Raw genomic sequence first — 27,956 nt, 5'->3', positions numbered from 1 at the left:
CACAGAAGCGCTGGAGAAACTTGCTAGGACAGACACGAGCTCCTTTTTGCCTTCCAGGGGCTAAGGTTTATTTGGAGTGAGAAGAGACGATTACACAAAGTTGTTTAACAAGAGTGTAAACACAATAGTGAAAAACAGTGTCATAAGGCCATCATAAATGACCCAGTGCCATATCAGTGACTGGGAGAGCACTTGCCCCCAAAGCCCACAGGAGGATGAGGTCACGGTGCGGCAGCGGTCTGAAAACTCTTCTTCCCTGAGCAGGCGGATCTGTCGTGACTTCCTCTGCATCCCGGGCCTCCGGTCAGGGTCTGCTGTGTCCCTCTCACCTGGCGGCCTGATGGCTTAATTTCCCGGTGAGCGAGGGCCTGTGAATGAAGCCAGACAGAGTTATGTGTCAGCCTGCAGCGCAAATGCACAGACTGTCCCTCTCCGTTATCCCTGACGGGGCTTTGATGTGCACGTAGAACATGTCGGATTACATGGGACCTCCTCATGTCATGCGTCGCATCAGTGCTGGGGCTCCATCCTGACATTTTAATTAGCACGGCAGAGGTAAAAGGTGTATTGTTTTTCCATTTCAAGGCCAAGACACTAACCACTGAGAACTGTTTGGTTATGCCCAAGCCTGAATGTGGTCTTCTCTCTAACAAACACAGCCGGTACCCCCTGGGACGACGGCCGTAATGTCAGCTCGTGAAAAGAGCCGTGGCCGGGAGGTATAAGCCTCACTAGATTCTCATTCACGGGAACAACTTGTGTGAGTGCGCTGCCCCCGGCGACCTCATCTTCAGCAACATACATGCTCATCACTTATTGACTTTGCAGGTTTCATATTCCTAAAACGTGCCTGCGTGTGCGTGCTCAGTCATGTCCGACTCTTTGCGATGTCATGGACTGTAACCTACCAGGCTCTTCTATCCATGGGATTTCCCAGGCAGGAATACTGGAGTGGGTTACCATTTCCTTCTCCACAGGATCTTCCCAACCCAGGGATCAAATCCACATCTCCTCCATCTCCTACATTACAGGCAGATTATTTACCACTGAGCCACTGGGGAAGCCTACTGACGCTCTTATGCATCTCACAGGAGCGTTCGTTGCTGAAATGAAGGCATGTCCATGGCCCTGTTCAGATGCCATGGCTGCTATGAAAGGGGGAGACAGGCTAAGAGGGCGAGGGGGCCGGAGGAGATGCCATTATATGCTTTGGCTATTAGGAACCCTCAGCCAGTTAGCAGCATCGTAGAGCACAGCTGGAAACAACTGAGAATTCCTTGCTTTGCTTGTAACCGCCACAAGCAGGTGTGTAAGGGTATATTCCACCCAGAAAAGCTCCTAGGCATGGCCTCAGCCCTTCACCGTTTGTGAGCGTGGCCCTGAGTAATGGGAAACCACACTTTTCTCCCTGCTCCTGGATGAAGGTCGCCCAGCTCAAGACTGAGTGAAACCTCTGCATGTCAATAAGCCACATTCACTCTGACATCTAGACTCTTGTGTAATTAAGACCTCAGGTCTGGCGCTTGGTGTATCAGTGTGTGTCAATTCTCATTTACATAAGACTTTGGTTTTTCCTACATCTCTACACAAATGCCACCAGAAAAAAAACTGCTATTAACAATGAAAGGGCTGAGGATAGAGTTACATAGCCCAGTGTGCCTCTAATCCCCACTTAACATTTGCCTTAAAAAGAACGTTGCCAAATTTGGAAATTAAACACTGTGTGTTTCGATGTCCTTTATGGAGGGAGAGGGTTAAGTAGACTTTCCGCTGCTTTGTTTTGAGCCTGAAAAACATCCGATTTCACTGTCGATTTTTCATCTGTGAAGTGAACTCTGCTGCTTACGGAAGGGAGGGGTCTTCATCTCTCTTTCAGAAAACAGCAGGCTCGTCTCACCTGCCTGTGGCTGGACTTTCAAAACCAAGCTAGCTAGACTCAAAGATCCTGTGGGTGTGCTGATGTAGTCAAGTTCATTCAGACCTAAGGCTGTTGGGTGTAACTGGATCCTACAAAGAAGCAAAGCGACTTCTGGGGCTGCTGGAAGCCATCCTTCGTCTCCCACCCCAACTCCTGGGAGGAGCTTCCTCCAGGGCAAGGAGCCGTGGGGATCCAACACTTGGCATGCCTCGCCTTCTTCCAGCATTAATGGCTACAAGGCAGAAGTGTTTATTTCTGCAACTCACATGAGGAAAGCCATGTCCAAGAGAAGTTATGGGACTTTCACAAGACTACACATGTAGTTGGGATTATAAGACACGAGAAATAGTACACTGTCTACAGTTCTTTATTTTCACATCGATAAATTGTGCTCTTCTGTAAAGTTAGAGGAAATAAGTCTAATAAAATGGCACAGAGAAAAGAGATCCTGGCATTTATATAATAGGATTCCAGGCGCTAAGGTACATGTTTCAATAGGAAGCCAAAAAAGGATGGAAAATTGAGGCGTGCCTTCAAGGAACCTTCCATTCCAGCTCTACCACATACCTACTGTGTGATCTTGGACAAGTTACTACACGTCTCTGGACCTTGGATGCCTCATCTTGGAAGTAGATCATTATGGTGCTGCCTTTGCAGTGTTGCTATGAGGATTAAAAGAACTAATTCTTATAAAGTACTCAGAAGAGTAACTGACATAGTTTTCTTTGTTGCTGTTCAGTCCTTACGTCATGTCTGCCTCTTTGTGACCCCGTGGACTGCAGCAAGCCAGGCTCCTCTGTCCTCCACTGTCTCCCAGAGTTTGCTCAAGTTCATGTCCATTGAGTCGCTGATGTTATATAACCATCTCATCCTCTGCTGCTGCCTTCTCTTTTTGCCTTCAGTCTTTCCCAGCTTCAGGGTCTTTTCCTATGAGCCTGCTTTTTCACACCAGGTAGTCAAAGTGCTGCAGCGTCAGCCTTCAATTAATGTTACCTCTGTATTGCTAGTAACTACAGCACAGCCATTGCTGCTTATCCAGATGGCTCCCTTGTTACTGGGTTGACTCCACTATCGCAGGCTCTCCCTATCTGTCCTCAGTGTCTGTCCGATCTTAGGAGTCCTAGGCAGTCCTGGAAAGTATCCAGGAATCTGGGTCCGTGCTTCTCAACCTGGGTTCATATAACGATCATCCTGGGGACCTTTGAACAATACCAAGGCTTGAATCCCATGCCTGGAGATGATTTAATTGATCTGCAGCCCAGCTGGATATCAAGAATTTCTAAAGTTCTCCAGGTGATGTTAATGTTAAGAACCACTAGGCCAGTGGAAGGCCTCGTTAATTTTGACAGTGAAAAAGCTCCCAGGGATATGAATGGTATAAGCTATTGTTTCCTAATATAGCATTTACAGGGGAAGGGGGAAGCAGGGAGGGTGTTATGTGAGATCCTATTAGATAGTTTAGATTATTGGTGTGTTAACAGTTCTACAACTTTTTTTTTTTTTTTTTTTAATTTTCACTTTTTGGTCACACCATATGACATGCTGGATCTTAGTTCCCCAACCAGGGATTGAACCTGCACCCCCTACATTGGAATTGCTGAGTCTTAACCACTGGACACCCAGGGAAGTCCCGTCCTCCAACTATTTTAGTGCAAATTAGAAAAAAAGTATAACTAGCATTAGCAACCCTGTGATTTCATAGGTAGTATTCTTTAGGCTAAAATTTCTTTTAAAAACAGGAATATATATCAATTCACATTTAATAAAATATCAAGTTAATATTTACACACTGATGGTAAAAAATGTGACTTTAATACGTAAATGACTAAAGCGTGGGGAATGTATGAAACAAATGTGATTGTAATTCTGAGTCAATTTGATACTTTGAAAGAATAAAATTATTTTATTCAGTAATTGTACAAATTTCTTCCCTGGTGGCTCAAACAGTAATGTGTCTGCCTACAATGAGGGAGACCCAGGTTCAATTCCTGGGTCGGGAAGATCCCTTGGAGAAGGAAATGGCAACCCGCTCCAGTATTCTTGCCTGGAAAATCCCACGGATGGAGGAACCTGGTGGACTACAGTCCACGGGGTCACAAAGAGTCGGACGTGACTGAGCGACTTCACTTTCACTTTCAGCATTTGAAAAAATAAAGTAGATTAATGAAATCCAGTGACACATAACTAATCTAAGGACACAAAGTTCTTACTTTCTGGTAATTTACTTTCAGGGCACAATCCAGGATAAAAATGTTATTCCATATTTACTCAGAACTGTAATTATAATTACTTTATATATTGACATGGTTAATGGTAATGACATCCTATGTTTGAATAATGCTTTGCTGTTTACAGAGCACGTGCACTTATATTATTAATTGGGCTTCCTAATAATGTGCTGAGGTTGGGTTTTAGGCCCTTGTCACAGATAGGAAAAACGAGGCCTCAGGTGGGGGTGATGCAGTTCAATCGCCGGTCCCGACTTCCACAGCTAAGTCGTGGTGGTGCGGACCGGAATCCTGCCACCTCCACCCACGGTAGAACTCTTACTCTCTTCACCACTATTGCTCTTCTATACTTCCTGTTGTTTGCTCTCTCTTCCACCTTAAATTATAAAGTCCCTCAAGGGCACCCTTGATGCTGTGATGGTGAATTTCCTTTCTGATAACTTGCGCTGAACTCAAGAACGTTATATGTTACATAATCAGAAATTGGGCTGGTTCGGTCACAAATAAAGGAAAACCACCTTATAGTAACCTCCTCCCAGATGTCTTCCCTTCTACTCTTGACCGACCCCAGTTTTGGTTCTCCGGGCAGTAGCCAAATCATCTTTGAAAATGTGCCCACTCATTGTGACACTCCATACATAAATCTCTGCAGTGGCTGCCACTTTGAGTCAATTCCAAGCCCCACTCTTCTGGTCCTGCTCGTGGGGTCAGCCAGCCTCATCTCTTTGCGAGTCCCCAAACAAGCCAGCACACTTGTCGCTTCGTATTGTCTAGACAACCCTGTTCATGTGACAGCAGTGTCCTCCCTCTCCACCTTGCTGAAAACCGAGCTTCAGTGCTACCTCCAAGGAGTGGAACTCCTTACCCCCCAGTGGGATGAGACCCCTCCTTGTCCCTCTTTCCTGCAGCAGACAGATCTTTCCTTCGTGGCTCTTACTGTGACTCAGAACTGCTTATTGATATGTTGCTACATGAAGGCAGAGGTGGAATCATCCCGTATTTTTCTCAGACTAGAATGTCTCAGCACAGAAGTAAGTGCATAGTGGCTGCTCAACAAATATTGCTGAGTTAACTAACCGAGTAGGAAAGGCACATAGGTGGCTTCCCCTCTGAGGACAGGGTAAGTTTTCACTGCCTACATGGAGAGCAGGCCAGGACAAAGTGCCTGCAAGGATCTGGGGACTGATCAAGGCCACCTGCCACTGTATTATCCTGACGCTGCTGTCTGCACCTCACAGCTACTATATTGGAAAGGAGAAACTGCCAGTGGTTCCCAGCTGCTTTTTAAGGGAAGGAGTATTCTAAGTTAACTCTCAAGTGCTATGCCCAGTGAGAGTTGCCTGGTGGCTCAGATGGTAAAGAATATGCCAGCAACACAGGATACCTGGGTTTGATCCTTAAGTTGGGAAGATCCCCCAGAGAAGGGAATGGCTACCAACTCACATATTCTTGCCCAGAAAATCGCATGGACAGAGGAGCCTAGCGGGCTATAGTCCATTGGGTCGAAAAGAGTTAGACACAGTTGAATGACTAACACTTTCATGGTTTTTACTTTGCACAATACCCAAAGCCCTGCCTCTCTGTGACTTCCCCAGAAGTTCCTGAGGCAGCACATAGGAACCCTAGGGCTCTCAGGAACACAAATTCAAAACCACACATCCAGTAGATAAACACAGCCCCAGAAATCGAAAATCAGCATTCTCTTCCCATCGATGCTACTTTCTACTTCTGAGTCAGTAAGTTGCTTTTATTGACCAAACTTTGTTTTTCTTACCATTAAAATAGGTATAATATTACTCATCCTACTTAATTCATTGGGCTATTTTGTAGACAGGATAAGATTAATGCAAACATTTTGAATAGGTAGAAGCGTTTTACATTATTATTTGAGCCCCAGTTACACATATATGACATCTTCTTCTCCTTAAGGGCTTTTAAATGAAGGAAGATACCCTGATGTTCATAGATACAAAGACATTCCAAAGACATAAACAGAGTGAAAGAATGACTGTATAATTCATTAGCTTTATGGATTTAGGTGGGTGGTCAGAAAGACACAGTGTTCTATAGCAGGAAGATCTTCATCTGCAGATCAGGAGACCTGGGTTTGAACCTACCTTGTCATCCAGTTACTAACTGTGGGAGTTTGATGGGTCATGTAACCCTTGGAAACCTCAGTGGCCCCCATCTGTAAACTGCAGGGAGTGGGTGTGGGTGGGGAAGTGGAGAATGGTAATGACATTATGGTGGTTTGCAGGATCAAATGAAACAGCCACAGGGTAAGGCCTTTGGAAACAGCCAAATGCCTTAGTGAAGGCATTTATATGATCCAGGCACTTGCCTAATTTAACCAAAGGGCAGTCAGGAGTTCTCAGGGAGGGCTGCCCGAAACAGCAAGACTGACTTGAATGATGGCAGGAACTGGGCAGGTTTAGCCGGAGCATGTGTGCTCCAGGCAGAGGTGCATCCTGGAACAGGCTCACTAAGGGGCTGGCAGGACCCCGCCACAATGGTGGTTGTTCCCTCCTTTCCAGGAGCTGAAGTGGCTTCAAAAAGCTCTGGATTATAAGGCTGAGGACACCATCCAGGTGTGCAGAAAGTGTTAAAAGGATCCCAAGTACACTCAAAGATGTTTGTTTTTGATTAGAAGATAAGGATTAACTGGATTAATGGAGGCTCGTGGATGGAGAATGTGCAGACGCTAATTGCCCCTAAATTACAGTGGATTCCATTGGAATTGTGTATTTTCCTCCAAAAGCCTAACCGCTGGCCCTTCTCTCCTCCCTCCCTCCCCACCCAGTGCTAAAATGAACATGTCATTGTAACTGAGATGAAAGGCCTTGAAATTTATTTTCCACTTCCCTCCAAGAGCTCTTGTTTGCAAAACACAAGAGAAACCAGATTACTAAGCTAGTTCCAATTTATTTCATACCGAAGGAAAAGTATTCCAGGGACTCAGGTTTCTGAAGGTTTTTGCAAGCCCTCTTTCCTTGCCAGGTTTCTCTATCATACCGGCGACTAAAATTAGCAGTTCTCAAAGTCGGATGTGCCTAAGAATTCCCTGCAGACCCTGTGCAAACATGTCTCTGGGTCCAAGCCTGAGTCTCTGATTCGCTGGGCCTAAGGAGGTCCCCCAAGCTTGTGTTTCTGGCAAGTTTCCCAGTAACACTGATGGTGGGGCTTCTGAGACACGCTCTGAATGTCACAGAACTAGGGAAATATCAAAGTATTTTCAAGCAGTGGTCCCCAGCCTTTTTAGTGCTAGGGACCAGTTTCGTGGGAGACAGTTTTCACACTGAGTGGCAGGGGGACAGTTTCAGGATGAGTCACGCCTGCTACACTTATTGTGCTAATGGTAATCTGTATTTGCAGCTGCTCCCCAGCACTAGCATCACCGCCTCAGCTCCACCTCAGATCATCAGGTATTAGATTCTCCTAAGGAGTTTGCAACCTAGATCCCTCGCATGCGCAGTTCACAGTAGAGGTCACGCTCCTATGAGAATCAGATGCTGCCGCTGATCTGACGGAGGTGGAGCTCAGCTGGTAACGTGAGTGATGGGGAGAAGCTGTCAATACAGATGAAGCTCCGCTTGCTCGCCCCCACACGGCTGTGCTCCCTGGTTCCTAACACGCCATGAGCCCTGGCAGTTGGGGATCCCTGTTTTAATCTGGTCAAAGAAAAGAGAATGCACATCTCAAAGTTCTGGGGGCTGGGTCTCCTTGGGCGTGGAGATACGATCACTCAGAAATGAAAAATTATTCATTTCCGACATCAAATAGGCATGCATTGAATTTTATAAAGCTTATGGATGGATGGATGTGTGCTTGGCTGTGGCACAGGAAATACGAAAGGACTTGGGCAGTGGGGCAGGCTCTTCCTGGTGGCTGCCACCCATCTTTTGTCTGCTTTGCACTCACTCTGCTTCTGGTGATTACTCGTGTGTGTTTTGGCAACTCCACAGACATCACAGTTCGAGACCGCTGATCATTCCCCCTCTGCCTCGAGGCCACCAGTATGTGCTCGAATCCTATTCCACATTTATCTACAGATTACATCTCTGCAAGGCAGAGGAAGACCTGGACTACTTTGCTAATGTTTCCAGAACTTTGCCAAGCACTGGACAGTGAGTCCAAAGTTTTGGGGTTTTAGCTGTGGCCTTGCATCTGGCTTACCACATGATGTGGAAAAATCACTTTAAACCCCGAGGCAGGATTTTAAAAGAAGGGATTAGTCTAGTGAGATTAGTGGTTCTTCCTCTTTAGAGAAAAGAATGAAAGCGGAATGTATGGACCGCTTGCCAGGGAAATGCACACGTGCACACAGGAAATGCTGTTTACAAACTGTAGTTTGCCTAAATAATGATAATGTAGAAATAACAAGTAGTAATCATTTATAGGGTGCTAACTATGTGCCAGGCTCTGTGCAAAGAAAGCACTTACATGTATTACTATATTTAATCTTTGCAACACTCTGCAAGGTTATAATGTCCAATTTCTAGGGGAGGGACTTATGACAGAGACAGGATGGGATTCATCCTGGGTCACCCCAGTCATAAGTCATAGCACGGGGATTTGAGGGCACCTACACTGGGCTTCCCTTTGGCTCAGCTGGGAAATAACCCACGTGCCAATACAGGAGATGCAAGAGATGAGGGTTTGATCACTGGGTTGGGAACCCGGGAGAAGGACAGGGCAACCCACTCCAGTGTTCTTGCTGAGAGGATTCCATGGACAGAGGAGCCTGGCGGGCTACTCGGACAGACTGAGAGTGCACTCAAGGGCAGGACAGTGTCCTAAAGCTGACAAAGGGTCCCCCGGCATACACGGCCCCAAGTAAAGAATGGATCCTATTCTGAGTGCTATTTCAAGTTCCATGAGCTCTGAAGTTCCAGAATTCTACAGTATTTTTTCCTAAGAACCAAATGTTGCAGAAGTGACCCGTGGTATTTTCAAGGCTTTTAGGCATCAGAGGTGGTTCCCAAACTTAGAATTTAAAGGAGGTTTGGGGTCCAAGCTCAGGAGAGCAAGCCACTTCTGTCCTTTGTGTCTGTCTGAAAAACGAACACTTTCTTATCGGCGTTTCTAACCAGAGGCAGCCTCCGTTCAAGGGGAAGTAGCCCATCTTGGCCTGGGCAGGTCAGTAATGTGACGAGATAAAGGGCAGTTTCTTAATGAAAACCACTCTGCCTCCTGCCAGCAAAGGAGTTTTCTTAGTGCATTTCAAGTCCGCTAACACCTTTTCCCAGATCAATGGCTTTTCATAAATGCACCAGGAGATCTTTGAACCACTAATGCTTCAGGGGCTGTTTAGGTTTGGAGTCAAACTGTTTAATATAACTCTCCTCCAAGTCTGCCTCTATTGAAAGGTCTCAGGAAAACAAGGCAGAGGGATGTATAAAAAGCAGAACCGCCATGGCCAACTGACGTCCCCCCGCCTCGCCCTCTTGTTTATACAAGCAAATTGGACCAGGCTGATTACTTTCAGGAGGGGAAAGGAGGAATGAAATGACATGTGGGTTTAGGGGAGAGCTGAGTGAGAAGGAGTCAGATTAAGGGTGCCTTTTGATTGTAGTCGCGCAGATCATTTGCTTAGAAGGGGAGCACACCATTGATTGACTTCATCAACAGATTAAGGGACCAGCAGATTAAGCGCTACAAGAAAAGCTGCATCCTGCTGGGAAGTGTGGGCCAGACTTCCCACGTGGGAAAATGAGTGCCGTTTAATTGAAAAACTTATTTAAACACTTAAGCTAAAGGAAGGATGTTTTTCGGAAGGCAGATGCCTGGGCCCATCCAAGAGATGCTATAGGAAAGGGTGGTGTTTCTTCTACCCAAAGCTGCTCCCACACTCACTTTCCCATCGAGCCCTTGGTAAAAATGATAGTCAAGTCCTAATGGTAGTCGGCAGTTCCTAAATGTCCCTCCTGCGGGTACCTCATGTCTTTGCCTCATCTAAACTTCACAGTCACCCTCTAACATAGAGTCTCTTCTACTTTCTTAAAAAAATAAAAAAATGTTTCCTTTGTCCTGCAATATAGCCAGTTAACAGTGTCGTGATGGCTTCAGGTGCACAGCAAAGGGACTCAGTCATATATATACGTATGTCCATTCTCCCCTGAACTCCCTCCTATCCAGGCTGCCACATAACATTGACCTTGTTGGTTATCCGTTTTAAACATAGCAGTATGTACATGTCCATCCCAAACTCCCTAACTATCCTTTCCCAATATCCTTTCCCCTGGCAACCATAAATGTGTTCTCTAAGTCTGTGAGTCTCTTTCTGTTTTGTACGTTCATTCGTATCATTTCTTTTTAGATTCCACATATAAGGGATGGCATACGATGTTGCCCCTTCTCTGTCTGACTGGCTTCACTCAGTATGACACCCTCTAGGTCCATCCACGTATAAGGGATGGCATACGATGTTGCTCCTTCTCTGTCTGACTGGCTTCACTCAGTATGACACTCTCTAGGTCCATCCACGTATAAGGGATGGCATACGATACTTTTCCTTCTCTGTCTGACTGGTGTCACTCAGTATGACACTCGCTAGGTCCATCCACGTATAAGGGATGGCATACGATGTTGCCCCTTCTCTGTCTGACTGGCGTCACTCAGTATGACACTCTCTAGGTCCGTCCGTGTTGCTGCAAGTGGCGCCTCTTCTGCTGTTAACCCCACTCTCACGTGGGGTAACTGGACCTCAAGGCAGATCAGCAGCTCAGTATGTGTCACATCCACTCAGGTACGGACCTCAGCAGTCTCTTCCTTCTCACCGCCAAACTACGCCTGTCCCCTTCCTGAATATTACCCAACATCACCATCTTTGTGAGTTTGATCCAAGCTCATCTCCTAAAGCTTTGTGCCTTTGTAGTTATTTCTCGTTTCCCCCTCATTTAGACTTCAAGCCTCTTGAAGGCAAGGACCCCATGGTCCTTTAATTTTGCCTCCCACCACAGTGCCTGGTCCAACAGAGACCTGCTCCCTGCCCTTTATTCTGGAAAGGCTGATCTAAAAAGAGCTTGAGGATTCTGTGTGTTTCGCCCCCCCCTCTGATTATAACATTAATACAAGTTCATTGCATAAAGCTTTGGTATAGGCAGTAAAATTATATAAAGACTTTAAAAAGAAACAGCCAGAGATGAACAGCCATTAGCATTTTGTTATGCACAGCCCTCTTCTTGGGTACAAAATCACATAAATTACACTTTAAATGGAATGGCACTTATTTGGAACCTGATGTTTTGCTAACAGTAAGTCATTGCCTTTTTCCTACACCAGCAGCCGTAGAGCGCTGGCTGTTTGTGTGTCATAGTCTTGCACAGTGTTCTACTGTGTGGTTGCATCAGGAGTCACCCATCCACAGCAGTGGGCAGGTAGCTCCTGATGCTTGCTTGTCTCTACAAAGACTCGGCCAACATTCATGCACTTACAGCTTGGTGCTCAGTCCCCTTCTTGGCCTTGCTTCTTGAAGACTTCACACTGGCTTGGATTACAGTTCTCCTAGAAATGGCAGAGCATATATATTGTCTGTTTCAGGGTTCCTTTGAGACTTAGCACAATTCAGCTTTTAAGATGAAAATTGGGCTGCTCATTCCCCTTAGAACAGAAGGAAATCACGAATGCCCATTCCTGGGTCAGTCCATCAGGATGTTCTAGACTCCTCCCCTGTGAGCACTGTCTCCCTGGAGTCACCACAACATGGGTCTTGGAGCCATTTCTGTCAATGTCCTGTCTGTGAAGTTACTTTGGACAACCAGTAAACCCAGAGTCAAAGGCTAATGAATGCTAGCAAGGGCACAGAGAAAGGTGGCAGGCTGGGGATTTGGGGATTCAGGGCGTGACCCTCTCCCCTTGAAGTAAATGGGCTCAAGTACATCCTGGCGAGTCCCAGGTGGCAGTAGCTGTGCTGGTAACCAGGCAGGTATGAAGGTGGAGCCGGGGGGAAGTGAGGGGCAATACTGAATTAATACAGAGTGCAGGCCCCGGGAGCCCTATTTATTATTAAAGCAGCCAAATTAAGGCAGCTTTTAGATTCAGATTTTTTTTTTTTTTATGAGCTGTCACCATAGTGATGGTATTGGAAATTCTATTTCTGACAGCATTCCTATTAAACCATTTGTTGAATTATTTGCATCCCTTGATTCTGGGAGGCCCCAAGAGCTGTGTGCTTCCCTCACTATGAAGAAGAGAGTTGATATCACCATCTCTTGGATTCTTTACCACAAAGACGTAAGTCCAGGATTCCTGTATGCCTGGTCTCTACCCAATATGGGATGAGTCTCCTGGATTCTCTACAATCCCTCCTGCAAAAGGAACTTATGAGAAAAGAAAGACTATAAAACAGAAGAGAAGAGAGAAGAATGTACTGTCTATGCCAAGGACATGGTTTTGAGTCTCTCTGCTTCCTGTTTTGACCACTTGGATTGGTCTCTTGCCCATCAAATCTACAAAACCCACCCGGGGCAGAGATGTTGGAGGACCTTCCGTAATGAGCCAGGAACTCAGGGGTCCAAGTTGCTGCTTCCGTTACTAGGTTGGAACCATTTCTGAATTCACCCTTTTTTCTTCCTTGAGTGATCATTTAAGATTCCAGGTGGATTCATGGACATTTTTTTTTCAAACTTTAAAATTTTTATTTTGTATTGAGGTATAACCAATTAGGGCTTCCCTGGTAGCTCAACTGGTAAAGAATCTGCCTGCAATGCAGAAGAAACCCCCCTCCCCCGATCGATTCCTGGGTCAAGAAGATCCCCTGGAGGAGGGCATGGCAACCCACTCCAGTATTCTTGCCTGGAGAATCCCCACGGACAGAGGAGTCTGGCAGGCTACAGTCCATGGGGTTGCAGAGAGTCGGACGTGACAAGCCACTGAGCACATGGCCGATTAACAGTGTTGTGAGGGTTCCAGGTGAACAGTGAAAGGACTCGGCCGTACAGATGCATGCGTTCATTCTCTCTGAATACCTCCCCGCCCCCCGACACCCCCGACTGAAGCTGCCGCAGGACACTGAATCGAGTTCCATGTGTTATATAGGAGGTCCTTGTTGGTCTTCCATTTTGAATATAGCAGCCAAATTCCTTATATATCCCTTCGCCCCAGCTATGTAAGTCCATTTTCTAAGTCCACGAGTCTCTGTTTCGTAAGTAAGTTTTTTTGTACCTTTTTCTTTTTGGATTCCACATGTGAGAGACATGTGGAATCTAAACATCTAAACATAAACATCATATGATATTTCTTCAAGGACATTTTTTTAATTCCCTCTGTTAACTCTCCACCTGACTCCAGAATCATATCCAAACCTCCTTCTCTGATCTTGGTCCAGCAGAAGACACTGCATTGAATTTTCTTTTTTTTTTTTTTTTTTCCCCAATTTTATTTTATTTTTAAACTTTACATAATTGTATTAGTTTTAGAAAATTGATTTGCCGCATGCGAGATCTTCTGTTGCAGCGCACAGGCTTCTCTAGTTGGGCACGTTCCCTTAGTTCCCTGACCAGGGATCAAACCCACATCCTCTGCATCAGAAGGCTGATTCTTAGCCACTAGAGCACCAGGGAAGTCCTAAGACTGGATTGCATTCTGAAACTTTCAACACTTTGCTCTGACTCACACTTCCCTTCACACCTGTACTTAAAAAAAAAAAAAATGCCAGCCTCAATAATAAAGAATAATGAAGTATCCTGATGAGAAGCAATTAAAATTTCACAAATTGCCTCCTACTTTGGTGAGATTTGGCAGAGTCTGGAGACATCAGGAGTCCCAGCGTTGTCCTCTAGTCCTGCGGCCGGGGCTGAGGATGCTTCGACAGGAGTTGTTGGAGGCTGAAACCTAGGCCTTGGTGTCTTTTTTTGTCTCTGTGCTGTCTCTTTTTCTCCTTTACTCTGCCCCTCTTGAAATATGAGCGGGGCTGTTGATTCTGGGCTGTTAGCGGTTTGCTCCTGGAGGATGCGGTACATTGTGACAGCCTGGCAAGGCACGGAGCCCAGGCTTCTTGTGTCACACTCCGATCCCTCCAACAAACACTGCCGCTCGCCACCCTGTCCAAATCTGATAACTCTTATGTTCACCCAAGTCTGTGCTGTTGCTCTGGAAACAGAAGCAGCAACAGGACCTGGAGCAGAATTGTGGCCTTCCCAACCTGATAACTCTCACACTGTCGGGCAACTTTCAGCAGGAAAAGTACACCCAACCTCCTCAAGGAGGGGTTTTGGATTTTCAGTCCCCAGTAGAAGTTTGCCTCTTGACATTAGAGCATGTGTGCCTGCTCGTGTTGGGGGGACTACAGTTAATCAGAAAAGCACTCCAACTCAAATTTCAACTGAATCTCAGCCCAGCTGACAGGAGACAAGGCACACAGACAATGCTCAAGAAATGCGAGCTCTCATCACATCCCCCTCGAATGCTCCTCCACCTCCTCCAGTACACTGGCCGTCCCGGCATCTTCCGGGGACACAGTCACACCCAGCACCTAGCTGAGAGCTTACCAGCCAGGAGACTGCTCATATATTTCCCCTTTCTGGTCCTCCTGTTGGTTATTTATAAAAAGAGAATTACTGTTCCTACCCCAAAGTTGGGGGTTGAAGATAAATAAAATACTATGCACGAGGTCCACAATTTGGGCTGTGACTGCGGGCAGAATCAAATTCTGCAACTTCAGGATGTGAATGTTTCCATGGGGAGAGAAACTGTTCTTTCCTCTTCCTTGGATGGAGTCCTTCATCCCTTACTGAATATGCACCTGCCCTGTGAGACCTGCTCCCATCTATCTGGAGAGATGGGTAAAAGCACAGGAAGAAACCCCAACTTCTGAGCCATCATTTCACATACTTGAACCACCCAAACATTAGCTCTGCATGCATCTTGCAGGCAAGGCCTTCAGTTTGATGGGGGAGCCTAAGGGTTCAGGCCAGAGAAGAAGGGCAGGTGAGGATTATAGACAATAGTGGTCTTGGAGAAGACTCTTGAGAGTCCCCTGGACTGCAAGGAGATCAAACCAGTCAATCCTAAAGGAAATCAACCCTGAATCTTCAATGAAAGGACTGATACTGAAGCTCCAATACTTTGGCCACCTACTGTGAAGAGCCAACTCACTGGAAAAGACCCTGTTGCTGGCAAAGATTGAAAGCAAGAGGAGAAGGGGGCAGCAGAAGATGAGATGGTTAGACAGCCTCACTGACTCAGTGGACATGAGTTTGAGCAAACTCCGGGAGATGGTGAAGGACCAGGAAGCTTGGCGTGTAGCAGTCCATGGAGTCGAAAAGAGTCGGACATGACTTAGCAACTGAACAACAGTGAGAGCAGGGAGATAGGGAAAGCGGGGAGATCAGAGAACTGGGGTTAAATTAGGAAAGGAGTGAGAAGGGAGTGCAGAGAGAGAGAAAGCGAGAGGGACTGATAATCTCCCTATGCGCTTAGACTAGATTCATAGAAGCCTTTGGGGGCGGTTTATCTGAGCCTCTTCTCAGTGCTAACCGCCTGCAGCTCAGAGGTCTAGAACTGTCTCTAAAGCAGATGATAAGGGCCTCTGAGAATCTTTAGTCTTATAATCTTCTTTAAGTGAAAATTCCATGAGCCCTATTTTTCAAATATGCTCCTAAAAGAACACGACTGGTTATTTTTAAATGAAGAACAAACCACTTTTCACAGTGGTGGAGTAAGCACCGCCTCAGGCATATCCGTGGGGGGAGCTCACTGTTGGGGTACCAGCACAAGGGCCTCACAGGAGAGTCACATCCGCCCCTCCCGAGGCCTCCTTTGGCTTGTTTGCCCAGTACGTAGTTCTCTGCATCTGGACATTCATGCAGCTCCTCACTAAAAGATGGGCATCCAGCGTGGTAGAAATGTGGCCATGAATAACTTGATGAAGAAATTATTCAGGGGACTTCCTTGGTGATCCAGTGGCCAAGGCTGCTCGCTCCCAGGGCAGGGTGCCCAGGATCAGCCTCTGGTCAGGGCACTTGATCCCACACGCTGCAGCTGAAGATTCCATGTGCCACAACTAAAGCCTGCAGCCAAATAAATACATTTCTTTAAAGAAATTATTCAGGAACACTCAGAGGGAGAGCATGCTTGGATAACAGCAGTTAGAGCTTCCAGTTCCGTGGGCATCTTCTTACACGCAGAGAGCATGGTTATAGAATGGGCATCACTCGAGGTGTAGATGATGCCGAGCTTTAACCGAGAAGGTGACGCTGCCTGTTCAGTTTGCTCGTTCTCTTGCGGAACGTAGCCGGACTTCAGGCTGGAACGTGTGTTGTCTCAGTGCATCTGTGTTTACGCTCAGAGCATACCCTCTGTTGTTTACTTGGATTGTGACTGTCCCTCCCCTGAGGAGGGGTGGCAAGACCCAAACTGGAGAATTCTGTCACCTCCACACACCCACCGTTTCGTCTATGACAGTGAGGGGCCTGAAACCACTTTCTGTATCTGCCTGTTAACCTCAAACCCCACTGTATCCACTAGGACGCTTTCAGGTACAAGAAATAGATCACTGGCTTAACTAATTTCTCAACCTTTCATTGTTTTCTGGGGCACAGAAGGCACACATAAGAAATGCGTAGTAGAGATAAACTCAGCCTGCAGACATCAGTGTATATGGCAGTTTCCCACACATGATCAGTTCCTACTTTCCACAAAAATTAAATTTCAGGTGCTCTGGGTCCCTCTGCCCCATTGCCCAGGGCTGCATCCAAGTTCCAGGGTGTTCAAATGGTGCCCAGCACCAGGAAGGAAGTGAAGTTTGTTTCTACTGAAGTCCCTCCACCTTGCATTCAACGAGAGAACCCTTTCCCACACAACTTGCGTCTTCCCTGTAATTCTCCAGGACACAAGAAGTTATTCTACATCCCTGCTCTTCAGAGGCTCTGGGAAACTCACAAAGGCTGTCTTTCAGGCAAGACTGCTTATAGTACCATGAATCCATTACTCATCTAGTGCTCCTACACAAAACAGAGCCTAGGAAATTCTTTTCTTTTAAAACATCTGAAAATAAAACCTTTTATTTTGAGATAAATGTAGATTCTTATGCAGTTGTAAGAAGTAATACAGAGAGATCTCATTCACCATTTACCCTCCCTGCAGAATGGTAACCTCTCGCAACACTACCTCACAGCATCCCAGCCAGAATATTGACATTGATACAGTCAAGATACAGAACAGTATCATCACAAGAATCCCTCTTGTTACCCTTTGAAAGTCACTCCTCCACACCCATCTCTTCTCTAAACTCAACTACTAATCTGTTCTTTAATTTTAGAATTTTATCATTTCAAAAATTCTGTGTATCATATTGGGGCCTCCCTGTATGCTCAGCTGTAAAGAATCCACCTTCAATGCGGGATACCCAGGTTCGAGTCCCCGGAGAAGGACATGACAGCCCACTCCAGTGTTCTTGCCTGGGAAATCCCATGGACAGAGAAGCCTGGCAGGCTACAGTCCATGGGGTCGCAAAGAGTCGGACACAGCTTAGCGATTAAACAACACCAACAGTGTAACATACCATGTAGGTTACCTGTCATACATAGGTAACCTTTGAGCCGAGGGAATTCTGAGAGGCCTTGCCTTGCGCCCCGCCCATCCCGGGTCTCCGCGGTGGAAGCACAGACGTCTGCTCAGACCTCAGCTTCTGCCATCCCCTTCCTGGTGCCCACTTGTAGTCCTGGTGCTTAGCAGAGAGGTGTCAAGAAAGGGTCTCTCCCAGGTGCCCGTCTGTGTCTTGACCCCCTACACCATACTTTTACTATATTCCCCAGCTGGAGAAACTTTGGAAAAGGGAGGTTACTAATTCTGAGTAATCAAGGATACTGTGAGTACATATAGGGTTTAGATCAGCGCTGTTCAACAAAACTTTGTTATGGTGGAAATGTCCACTGTGGTAACCACAGCTCCATGTGACTGATGTATCCAATGAATCGAATATTTAATTTGCTAAATTTTGTTTGTTTATTTTGGGTGTGCCGAGTCTGTGTTGCTGCATGCGGGCCCTCTCTAGCTGCAGCGAGTGGAGGCCACTCTCTCGTGGTGCTCAGGCTTCTCATTGCAGTGGCTTCTCTTGGTGCGTAGCGCGGACTCTAGGGTGCATAGCGCGGACTCTAGGGTGCGTGGCGTGGACTCTAGGGTGAGTGGCGCGGACTCTAGGGTGCAGAGCGCGGACGCTAGGGTGCGTGGCGTGGACTCTAGGGTGCGTGGCGTGGACTCTAGGGTGCGTGGCGCGGACGCTAGGGTGCAGAGCGCGGACGCTAGGGTGCGTAGCGCAGACGCTAGGGTGCGTAGGGCGGACGCTAGGGTGCGTGGACTCCGGAGTCGTGGGCTTAGTTGCCCCGTCATGTGCAGTCTTCCCAGACCAGGGATCAAACCTCAGTCCCGTGCGTCACAAGGTGGATTCTTAACCACTGAGCCACCAGGGAAGTCCTTGAATATTTAATTTAACTGACTTAGATTCAAGTAGCCACCTATGGCTAGCAGTTACTCTGCTGGACAGCACAGGTCTAGAGTTTGCTAACTTATCAGCCAAGAATTCATGTCTTTCTTCTCTATCATGTGCTGGGATCATTCATGCCTAAGGCAAGGGTGGAATATGTCCTGTCTACTTTTAAAGAAGAAGTTATTCATATCTTAGAGGGTGCAGCGTGAAATACATCAGTTCTCACTTCAAGACACTACCCCATTATCAATAAAAAGTTGTGTTGTGCTAGTTGAATCAGTGGGCAGTCCAGAATCTACCAATTGTGCATCCCTTCAACATAGTTGAAGATTAGGGAGGCCCCTCTGAAGGATAACAGGGGTTCTTGGAACTTGCCTTGGAAACCACTGAGCTGGTCCTAACTAAAATCCAGTCTGATTAGGACATTCTTTTTCTTTTATTTTATTTATATTTGACTACAGCAGATCTTAGTTGCAGCATGTGGGATGTAGTTCCCTGACCAGGGTTGGAAATTGGCCTCTGATTTGGGAGCACGGAGTCTCAGTCACTGGACCACCAGGGCAGCCCCTGATTCTGACATTCGAAGATACGGACATCTAAATGCGGAAGTCATAGCTTGGAAGGGGCGGTAGCTTGCCTGAAGCTACACAACTCATTTTTGCAGGAAAGATTTGAGAGCCAAGTTTTGAATAAGCCACACCTTATTCAAAACTCTTTCTCCTGTATCTTTCTATAGGATTCTGACCCCAAAGCCAGACTGTTCCAACTCCCCTGGAAATAGTTATTTCCTGGAAAGAGGGGCGTGTCTCCTCCATCCCTGTCTATGGTAGGGTGTCTACCTATCATCAGTGGGGAGGACCAGCTCATTATGCTGGTGGCATTGGATGGGAGCAGGCACTTTGGACAAAACTGATTTCCATAACCACTCCCTTGTCTGCCTCTCCATCCACCCTTCTCTTTCTCTTATACACAGAAGAGGTCCTTACTTCCCATCCGTGCTTCTGGAGATGCTAAGGGCATTCTGGATAAGGAAAACAGCTTACTGTTTAACTCTCTCCAGCTGGTAGCCTAATGAAGGTGCCTCTGAGTTTAAGTTAAATTGGGCTGTTGCAACAAATAAATATACTATAATGCATAAAGACTCAAACTGAGGTTCATTTCTCTCTCATGTACAATTCAAAGTGGCTTTTCCTAATGAGCGAGGGGCTGGCCTCCAAGTCTTGAGAGAAAGACCCAAACTCCATCATGAGGCTCTACCACCTTTAGCAGGTAGTATCCTAGGTTCAAGGTGAGGCTTATCTGCAGCCTGGAGGGTCAACTGTGGGAGATTTTTGAGGGCCAGGCCAGACTCAGAGTTTCTTCTCACATCGCCTTACTGGAACTCGGTCACATGACCATGCCTAACTGCAAAGGAGGCTGGGAAATGTCGTCTAGCTATGTCCCCGGGAAGACGGGGAAATGAGTTTGTTGAACAGCTGCCACTCTTGTAAACCAGCATTTGGCGAGCTATTTTTTATGAAAGTAAATATTTAGCCTTTCCAGGCCATTTTGTCTCTGTTGCAGATATTCACCTCTGCCGTTGCAGCGTAAACACGGCCATAAACACTATGCAAACAAAATGCATGGCTGTTCCAGCAACACTTTATCTCAGAAGCAAGCAGTGGGCCAGCCAGCCCGCTCCAGACCAGGGAAACCCTGTTCCCAAGCAAATCGCAGAATGGGACATTTTAAGCTATCTGCAAAGAATTGGAAAAAAGTACGTGTGTTTTCTCAGAGTCCTGGAGATACCAAAAGAAAATGGATTAAGAAGATAGAAAAGGACTTGGATGACTTATTAAATCTTTTCATAAAAGAGAAACGTTTTCAGCTATGCTTTGACAAAGAGGAGTGAGAACCATGAAGAGAAAGTTTCTTAAAAATGTACGTTTCAGTATTCCACCCTTAGTAACTTTGGGGTGGATCCATGGAATCTGCATTTGCAACATGCTTCCCCAGCTGGTTTTAACCAAAAGGTTGGTGATCACAGTTTGCTGAATACCACTAAAGCATTTGTTTTTCTGACTCTTGTGGATATAACCAGCTACGAGCCTACAGAGTACATGGAAAGTGCAGAGCAGGGCAGGCACAAACCCACTGATCTCACTAAGCCCGAGTTTTCTTTTTCCTTCAAGAAAGCTATCAGAATGCACGATGATGGGGGTGATCTGATAGGTCTTTCTAATTTTTTTTTTACATGTGTTGACGAATTGTGTTTGGCATGGGACTTTACTGGTGACTCAGTGGTATAGAATCCCCCTGCCCATACAGGAGACATGGGTTCGATCCCTGGGTCAGGAAGATCCCTTGGAGGAGGAAATGGCAACCTGCTCCAATATTCTTGCCTGGCAAATACCATGGACAGAGGAGCCTGGTGGGCTGCAGTCCATGGGGTCCCAGAAGAGTTGGACGTGACTCGGTGACTGAATAACAGCAGTGCTTGGCATGACCCACAACGGGATGAGGAACAAGGAGCTGAGGGTCAAGCCGTCCAAGCACAGCATGGCTGGCAGGCAGCTTCCCATCATTTGCTTCCCTCCTCTCAAAAATGGCAGCCCCCAGATCTGACAGGGGACCGTGTCTGTGCTGGTGAGGGGGATCTGTGGCTGTGGGGAATGAGGTGACGCAGCTGGCCGTTGCTGGCTCATGATGCCCTGTCACCTCTCTCCCCCTCCCCACAGTGCAGCTCAGAGCTGGGCGCACCCATTGTCTCTGGCCACCAGCTTCCCTCCCCCAGTCCCGTCACACAGCAGCTCAGAGTGTGCAGAGGCAGAGTAGCCTGGGAGAGGCAAGCATGGCCAAGTGTCAGAATTGCATGGTACTAGGCACCCCAGAGAGGGAGAGGGAAAAACGCGCCTGTAGAAAGTCACCTTGGGAGTGCCCAGGAAGGGAGTCCCATGCACCAGCCACCAGGTTCATCTTCCAAAGTGGAAATAGAAGGGAAAAGAAAGCTGCCTTCCACCCCCTGCTCTCCCCTAGAATTAGCCTATCGCCTAATCGTCAGAACGGGTGGGGGTGTTTCCGATTTCCTTAGCAAGAGGACTGCAAAGCATTCAAGAGTGAAGAGCAAATCAATACGTGTTTGGGCAGTTCGCCACTCAACTCAGAGGTAAGAGGGGGAAGATAAATGGCTCTGAGATTTCTTTCTCTTGGAGAGGATGACAGTCCTCTACTCATATCTGACATCTAGGGATTGCTATTTGCCCTGAAATTTCTTCTGATCCCTCATAGGTAAATCCCAGCAGCCCCCATTCAGCTGTCTGTCTGTAGACACGGGTGGCCGAAGCCTGTGCTTCTGCTCAGTAGCTTGGGCTCAAGATGGTGTTCTAGCCAAAGAGCAACCCATTACCTCAGAGAAGGCAATGGTAGTTTTATTTCAGTGCTCTTTCCAGCAACTCTCTGATGAGTTTGGTAAGATATATACATTCAGCAAATTCAAGGTCAAGGGCACCTTGCAGTGGCCCATGCCTCTAATGCAAGTAGAGGCCTCTCAACAGCAACGCTGTATGTAGCAATCACCTTGAGAGCCTGTGGGTCATGGGGCATCCCATTCTGACTCAGGAGACTGGGGTGAGGCCTGAGAACTTGCATTCACATAAGCTTTCCAGGTGACCTGATAGTTAGTATAAATGGTGCAGACACAGCCGGGACAAGTGGTATAATGAGGAAACATACAGGATTCCAGGAGTCAGGATTGGTTTTTTTTTTTTTTGGAGGTGGGGTGGTTGGAAGATTTATGAGTAGAACCATAACCTCAACAGTGAAATCTAGCCATCTTATCAGCCTTACTTTCAAAACACACTTTGTTTTGCCCAACTCGAATTTTCCTCCAACTTAAGTCCATTTTCCCTTTCTTTTGATCCTCAGTGGCTCCGGATTACTTCCTCTGGCTTCCCCTCACAGGAGCAAGGAAACCAAAATGAAACTTTGGAGCTGCCTGAAGTCACTAAGCCATTCCTCAGACTTTTCTCTTCTTTCCTTTTTGTTATAGACAGAATTCCTTTAGGACTTCCTCATAGGTTATTATACTGATATCATACAGTTATCCATACTGATATGCCACCCTTCCTAGAGTTCCCACAGCAGCGGACACTTTTGAGGTCATCCACTTCTGCAGGAATTTGGCCCCGTTGCCTGGCAGTCTCTTGGGAAGCATTCAGCTGACTTGGAGGAGCTTGCTGCAGAAGGCGCGCAGTTTGGCCTGTCCTTTCCAGCCCTGCTGCAAATGAGGGCTGGTGTGAGTGTTACATACATCCCCCCAACCTGTCAAGGTGGCTGTTTTGCTCTCCTTAAAAGCTTCCAACATTTCCCGCTCTCTGCCTTTCCAGCCTGACTCCATGCCACTGATCTTGGCTCTCCTGACTTTTCTGTGTTGGTGACTTCCGGTGCCTGATATGGGGACTCTCACTGCCTGGATCGTTAACAGAGAGCAAAAGAGAATGTTCCAGAAGAGTTCAGAATTGGGGCTAGGTGAGGAGGAATCACAGGTGATGCAGGAAAAAGCCTGATGCACCTTAGAGACCATAGGCATCTCTAACTCTTATTAAGGCCTGACCATATATGCCACAAGTACGCATGACCTTCCCAAGGTATGTGTGAGAATAGTGACGTTTAAAGGTAGATTGCAGGACAGATCACACAGAGCATGCCAAGTTTACTGGAACACTGAAGCAGTTGCCATCGAGCACACTTGAGTTTGGCAGTTGACATCCGAGAGACAGCAGAGTATGGTGACATACTCAGAGCTAGTTCAACCTCAGACACATCACTTTTGCTCTCAAGTTATATTTGGGAAAAGGATGTTAAGTGTTAGCCACTCATCGTGTCTGTCTCTTTGCAACCCCTTGGACTGTAGCCCACCAGGCTCCTCTGTCCATGGGATTCTCAAGGCAAGAATACTGGAGAGGGTTGCCATTCCCTTCCCCAGGGGATCTTGTCAACCCAGGGATCAAGCCAGGGTCTCCTGCATTGCAGGCAGATTCTTTAACATCTGAGAGATCAAGGTTATCAATAAATACTGTTTATGGGACATTTGCCACATTCCTAACATTGCAGTAAGGGCTTTATGAAACTTTTAATTAAAAAATCACACCAACGCTCTGAGGTGTATTCTATTATTTGTCTCATTTCACAGATAAAAAAAATTGAGGCATAGAGAAAGATAGAATCTGACTATTAACATGCTGTTAACACTGTGCCGACATCCATCTCCTGTTTTATGTGGGTTGAATGATATGTGTATGAGGAGCTTATTAGCACAGTTCATAGCAGGCAGTGCTCAGTAAATGATAATCATGTGTATTATTATATATATATATATATATATATATATATATATATATATATATTTAAATGGATGGGCTCATCCTAAATGAAGTAATTTTTCAATATATAGAAATAGATGCACTTAATGAAGAATAATATTAATTGTGGTTTGCTAAACTTCCACACTGGACTCCCTGTTGGCTCAGTTGGTAAAGAGTCTGACTGCTGTGCAGAACCCACTGAGACCTGGGTTCAATTCCTGGATCAGGAAGATCCCCTGGAGAGTAAAGGCAACCCACTCCAGTGTTCCTGCCTGGAAAATCCCGTGGCCAGAGGAGCCTGGTCAGCTATAGTCCATGGGGCTGTAAGAGTTGGACACGACTTAGTGACTATTCCACCACCACCAACTCCCACATTACTGTGCCTTCTCCTTGGAAAGCCTTCTGGATGCGTAAAACTCACTCCTCCTGTAATCAGTATGATGTCTTGTATGCTCAGTAGCTCAGTCGTGTCCAACTCCTTACCACCCCATGGAATGCAGCATGCCAGGCTTCCTTGTCCTTCACTATCTCCTGGAGCTTGCTCAAGCTCATGTCCATTGAGTCAGTGATGTCATCCAACCATTTCGTCCTCTGTTGCCTCCTTCTCCTCCTGCCTTCAGTCTTTCCCAGCAGCAGGGTCTTTTCTAATGAGTTGGCTCTTCGCATCAGGTGGCCAAAGTATTAGAGCTTCAGCATCAGTCCTTCTAATGAATATTCAGAATTGACTTCCTTTAAGATGGACTGGGTGGATCTCCTTGCAGTCAGTCCAAGGGACTCTCAAGAGTCTTCTCCAACACCACAGCTCGGAAGCATCAGTTCTTCAGTGTTCAGCCTTCTTTATGGTCTAACTCTCACATCCATACATGTCTACTACTATCTCATTCCTGCAGCAGAAATATTGCTTTTCTGTATACACACGTTTCTGCGTTAGACCAAACTTCATGGTGCGGTAGCTGTGTTCATTGTGTGCACCCCCAGGACTCAATCAGGAGACCTTTGCTTGCTGACTGGCTGGTTTTTTCTTACTCGTGCTCAATAGGAGACTTGGGGATTTTGTTTTAGAGCCTCAGAACTCAATAGTTGAATCATAATCTTGGAACATCAGCTACTCCAAACCTTGTGAATACAACTGCTAATTTGCTGGCTGTTTGGAGGGTCACTAGCCCTTGTGAGGCAGATGAAAGGGACTTGGCCAAGATGGAAGAAAGAAGAAAAGCAGGAGGAGGGACAGAAAAAGCAAGGGAGAGAGAAAGAAAAAGCATTGAGTAATATTTATTATTTAAGTATAGAATTTTTAAAAAATTTTTATATTGGAGTATAGTTGATTAACAATGTCATGTCAGTTTCAGGTGGAAAGCAAAATGATTCAGTTATACATATACATGTTTCTGTTCTTTTTTCCAGTTCTTTTCCCATTTAGGTTATTACAGAATACTGAGCAGAGTTCCATGCGCTATACAGTAGGTCCTTTTGGTTATCTAGAAGTGTAAAAATTTTAAACTCGAAGATTCTCAGATTGATCAGTGTCTTAATTTCATCAAAAACATTAGGAAGTTCCAGAGAGGTTTTTGTAACAAAGTTACACAGCTAGAGATTATGTACCATTTTTGGAGAGGTGACTTTGCTTCTGCCTGTCTATGCGTGGAGCATGCATGCATATTACCAAACTCTGGCTTTTGGAACCCCACTGCTAACTGGTTTCTAGAACTAAGAAATCCAGAGTTCCTTCACAGAGGTCCACAGAGTATCAAACACACACCTGCAGGAGCCCTTCAGCTGATTCAGGGTCACCAGAAACATACCCTGAACCTGCCCTGGAAGGAGGGTTCCATCCTGAGTATAAGAACAGCTGCCCCGGACTGGGCAGACGGCAACAGTTCTCGAGACGGGGTGGCGGGGGTGACGGGCAGAGCTGCTCCCGTTTTGTTCATTCATAACACAGAGAAAGTTGACACCGGGTCAAATAGAACAGCTTGTGGAGGGTGCTGCTCTGTTTTTGTTCAGTTACGGGTTTTGCAATTTACTTCTGAATGGATGTGCAGCCCTCATCACACATCCGTTGCTTTTGGCCTTCCTGGAAGTGTTGTCCTGGAGCCTGCAGCCACCGAAACCTTCTGAGGTTGCTTCTTAATCCTCCTGCAGACATGGCTGCCACTTCTCTGCCCAGCTTCTCTTCTTTCTCTGCATCCCTGTGTATGGAAATCACTGTGTATGGAGCTCACTGTCGCCCAGCTCAGAGAAGCAAAGACCAGAAGGCGTGTCTACGAGAGGGAAGCAAGCTAGACTGGAGTCTCGGCCTGTCCTATTTCATTTATTTGCCTTAGGCTTCAGCCAAAGGGCAGCCCTGACTATTCCTGTTATTTTTCCTCTCCCCTATCTCACCATCCTCCCTCCTCCACCCACACTTAGGTTTCTTGGCTCACATCAAATTTGTATTGACTTTCCAACTCCATGTACTTAGGTATCCACACTGGTTCAGAAATTTCACTAGATATAGCAAGTGAGTCACTAAGGATGATGAACAGCGGCAGGTAATACTTCAGATCAAATGATCTTGAATTGCTCAGCCCTTGTGTATGATGTTATAAAGAATGTGGTCGGTGCATGAGTGTGTCATAAAGCTTGGGGACATCAAGAGGGAAAGAACGTGTCTGTCCTTCCTTCCTTCACAGAACATTCTCTGTACTCCAAGCCCCATTACAGGCAGACCTCTTGGTTTTTGTATGACATATCAATTTTTTTTTTTAATTTTTAAAATTTATTTTTGGCTGTGCTGGGTCTTTTCTCTCACTGCGATGAGCGGGGGCTACTTGCTAGCTGTGGCACGTGGGCTTCTCATAGCAGTGGTTTCTGTCGTGGTATGCCGGCCTAATTACTTCACAGCATATGGGTTCTTCCCCACACAGGGGTGGAACCCATGTTCCCTACATTGGCAGGAAGATTCTTAACCACTGGACCAACAGGGAAGTCCTTTGTGTGGCATTTGATAAATCTTTTACTCTTTTCCTTTATCTACTCAATGCAAAAACCGACACACGCTGGGCTTATAGCATGAATAAGGCAAGCAGAGTTTCTCTTCCATTGGAGCTGACGGTCAAAGGGGAGCAAGCAAAGGTAAACAAGTAAATCAAAAAATGAGATGCTCTGAGGTAATCAGTGTGAGAACATAGGAAGGGAAAATGTGCAGAAGAGACGAGAGGTATGTGACTCTGGAGGTTTGGAAGGACCTTTGGGCAGAGCCCGAATAAGCAGGCCAAACTTCCTCAGAAATTATTGGTCTACCAAGGAGCTACCTCTAGCCCTGGCTGCCGAGGGCTACCTGTGTAGCTCGGGCTTAATTTCAGGTGAGTCTTCACCTTGGCCCTGGTGGTGGGGAGAGGTCAAGCAGCTGCTGAAAGTGAAGTAACCCAATATTGGGGGCAAGTGGGCCCTTAATAAGCATCCAGGTAGTGCTTTGAAAGATGAAGCCTGTGGCCAGGTCTCCCTGAGCGGGGGGATCGAGTTTCAGTTTTAATTACGAAACCAAAGAGATGCCCCCGCCTGTATCCCATCTTGCTCAGTTTCAGCTTCTCCAGGAAGGGGTTTCCTGTCTCAGTTCCTGGGGGGCCCAGTGTGCTTACCTCTTGCAGATACTGGCTGCCCTTGTGATGCTGAAAAAGGACCCTGAGTTGGACAGGCTCATGAAATGGTGGGATGGAAGCAGAGGCCCCAGGTGTTATGTGCGAGAGGGTGTTGAAAAGTGTGTGGATGGTGACGACTGGCTGTGGGGGTTGTCAGACTTCAGATCTGTAGGCTGCAGCTCCGATTATGACATCACAGAAGGATGGGACAACTTTTGACTCCAGGAGTGTGAACACATTTTCCCCTCTCCTTAGCTCTCCCATGCACCTGGCAAAGCTTCTCTTAAACACAGGCTGCACCAGTGTGACAAGAAAGGCAGGTGGTGCCCTTGGAAGACCCCTGTCCGTGGCTCCCGCTTCCGGCACTGGCTGAGTGCTAGACGCTGGGTTAAGCGGCTGACACGCGTTGTCTGGTCTAACGTC

The 27,956-nt window shown here is 46.6% G+C and overlaps 1 protein-coding gene and 1 long non-coding RNA gene across 5 annotated transcripts in view; one reads left to right on the top strand and one right to left on the bottom strand.

The window, feature by feature from the left end:
• The window catches only part of SLIT3 (slit guidance ligand 3), a 758,707-nt gene that overhangs the window by 341,490 nt on the left and 389,261 nt on the right, over positions 1-27,956 (top strand). The gene's annotated exons all lie outside the window — the stretch shown is intronic.
• On the bottom strand, positions 41-27,706 carry LOC107131552 (uncharacterized). The gene is made up of 3 exons (XR_003031197.2): positions 27,534-27,706; positions 11,580-11,649; positions 41-368 (listed from the first exon to the last, which is right to left on the bottom strand). It is a non-coding gene; the product is annotated as an uncharacterized lncRNA (long non-coding RNA).

Source organism: Bos taurus, chromosome 20, assembly GCF_002263795.3.
Source record: "Bos taurus isolate L1 Dominette 01449 registration number 42190680 breed Hereford chromosome 20, ARS-UCD2.0, whole genome shotgun sequence".
Classification (NCBI taxonomy): Eukaryota; Metazoa; Chordata; class Mammalia; order Artiodactyla; family Bovidae; genus Bos; species Bos taurus.
This window is presented reverse-complemented; position numbering and strand designations above follow the sequence as displayed.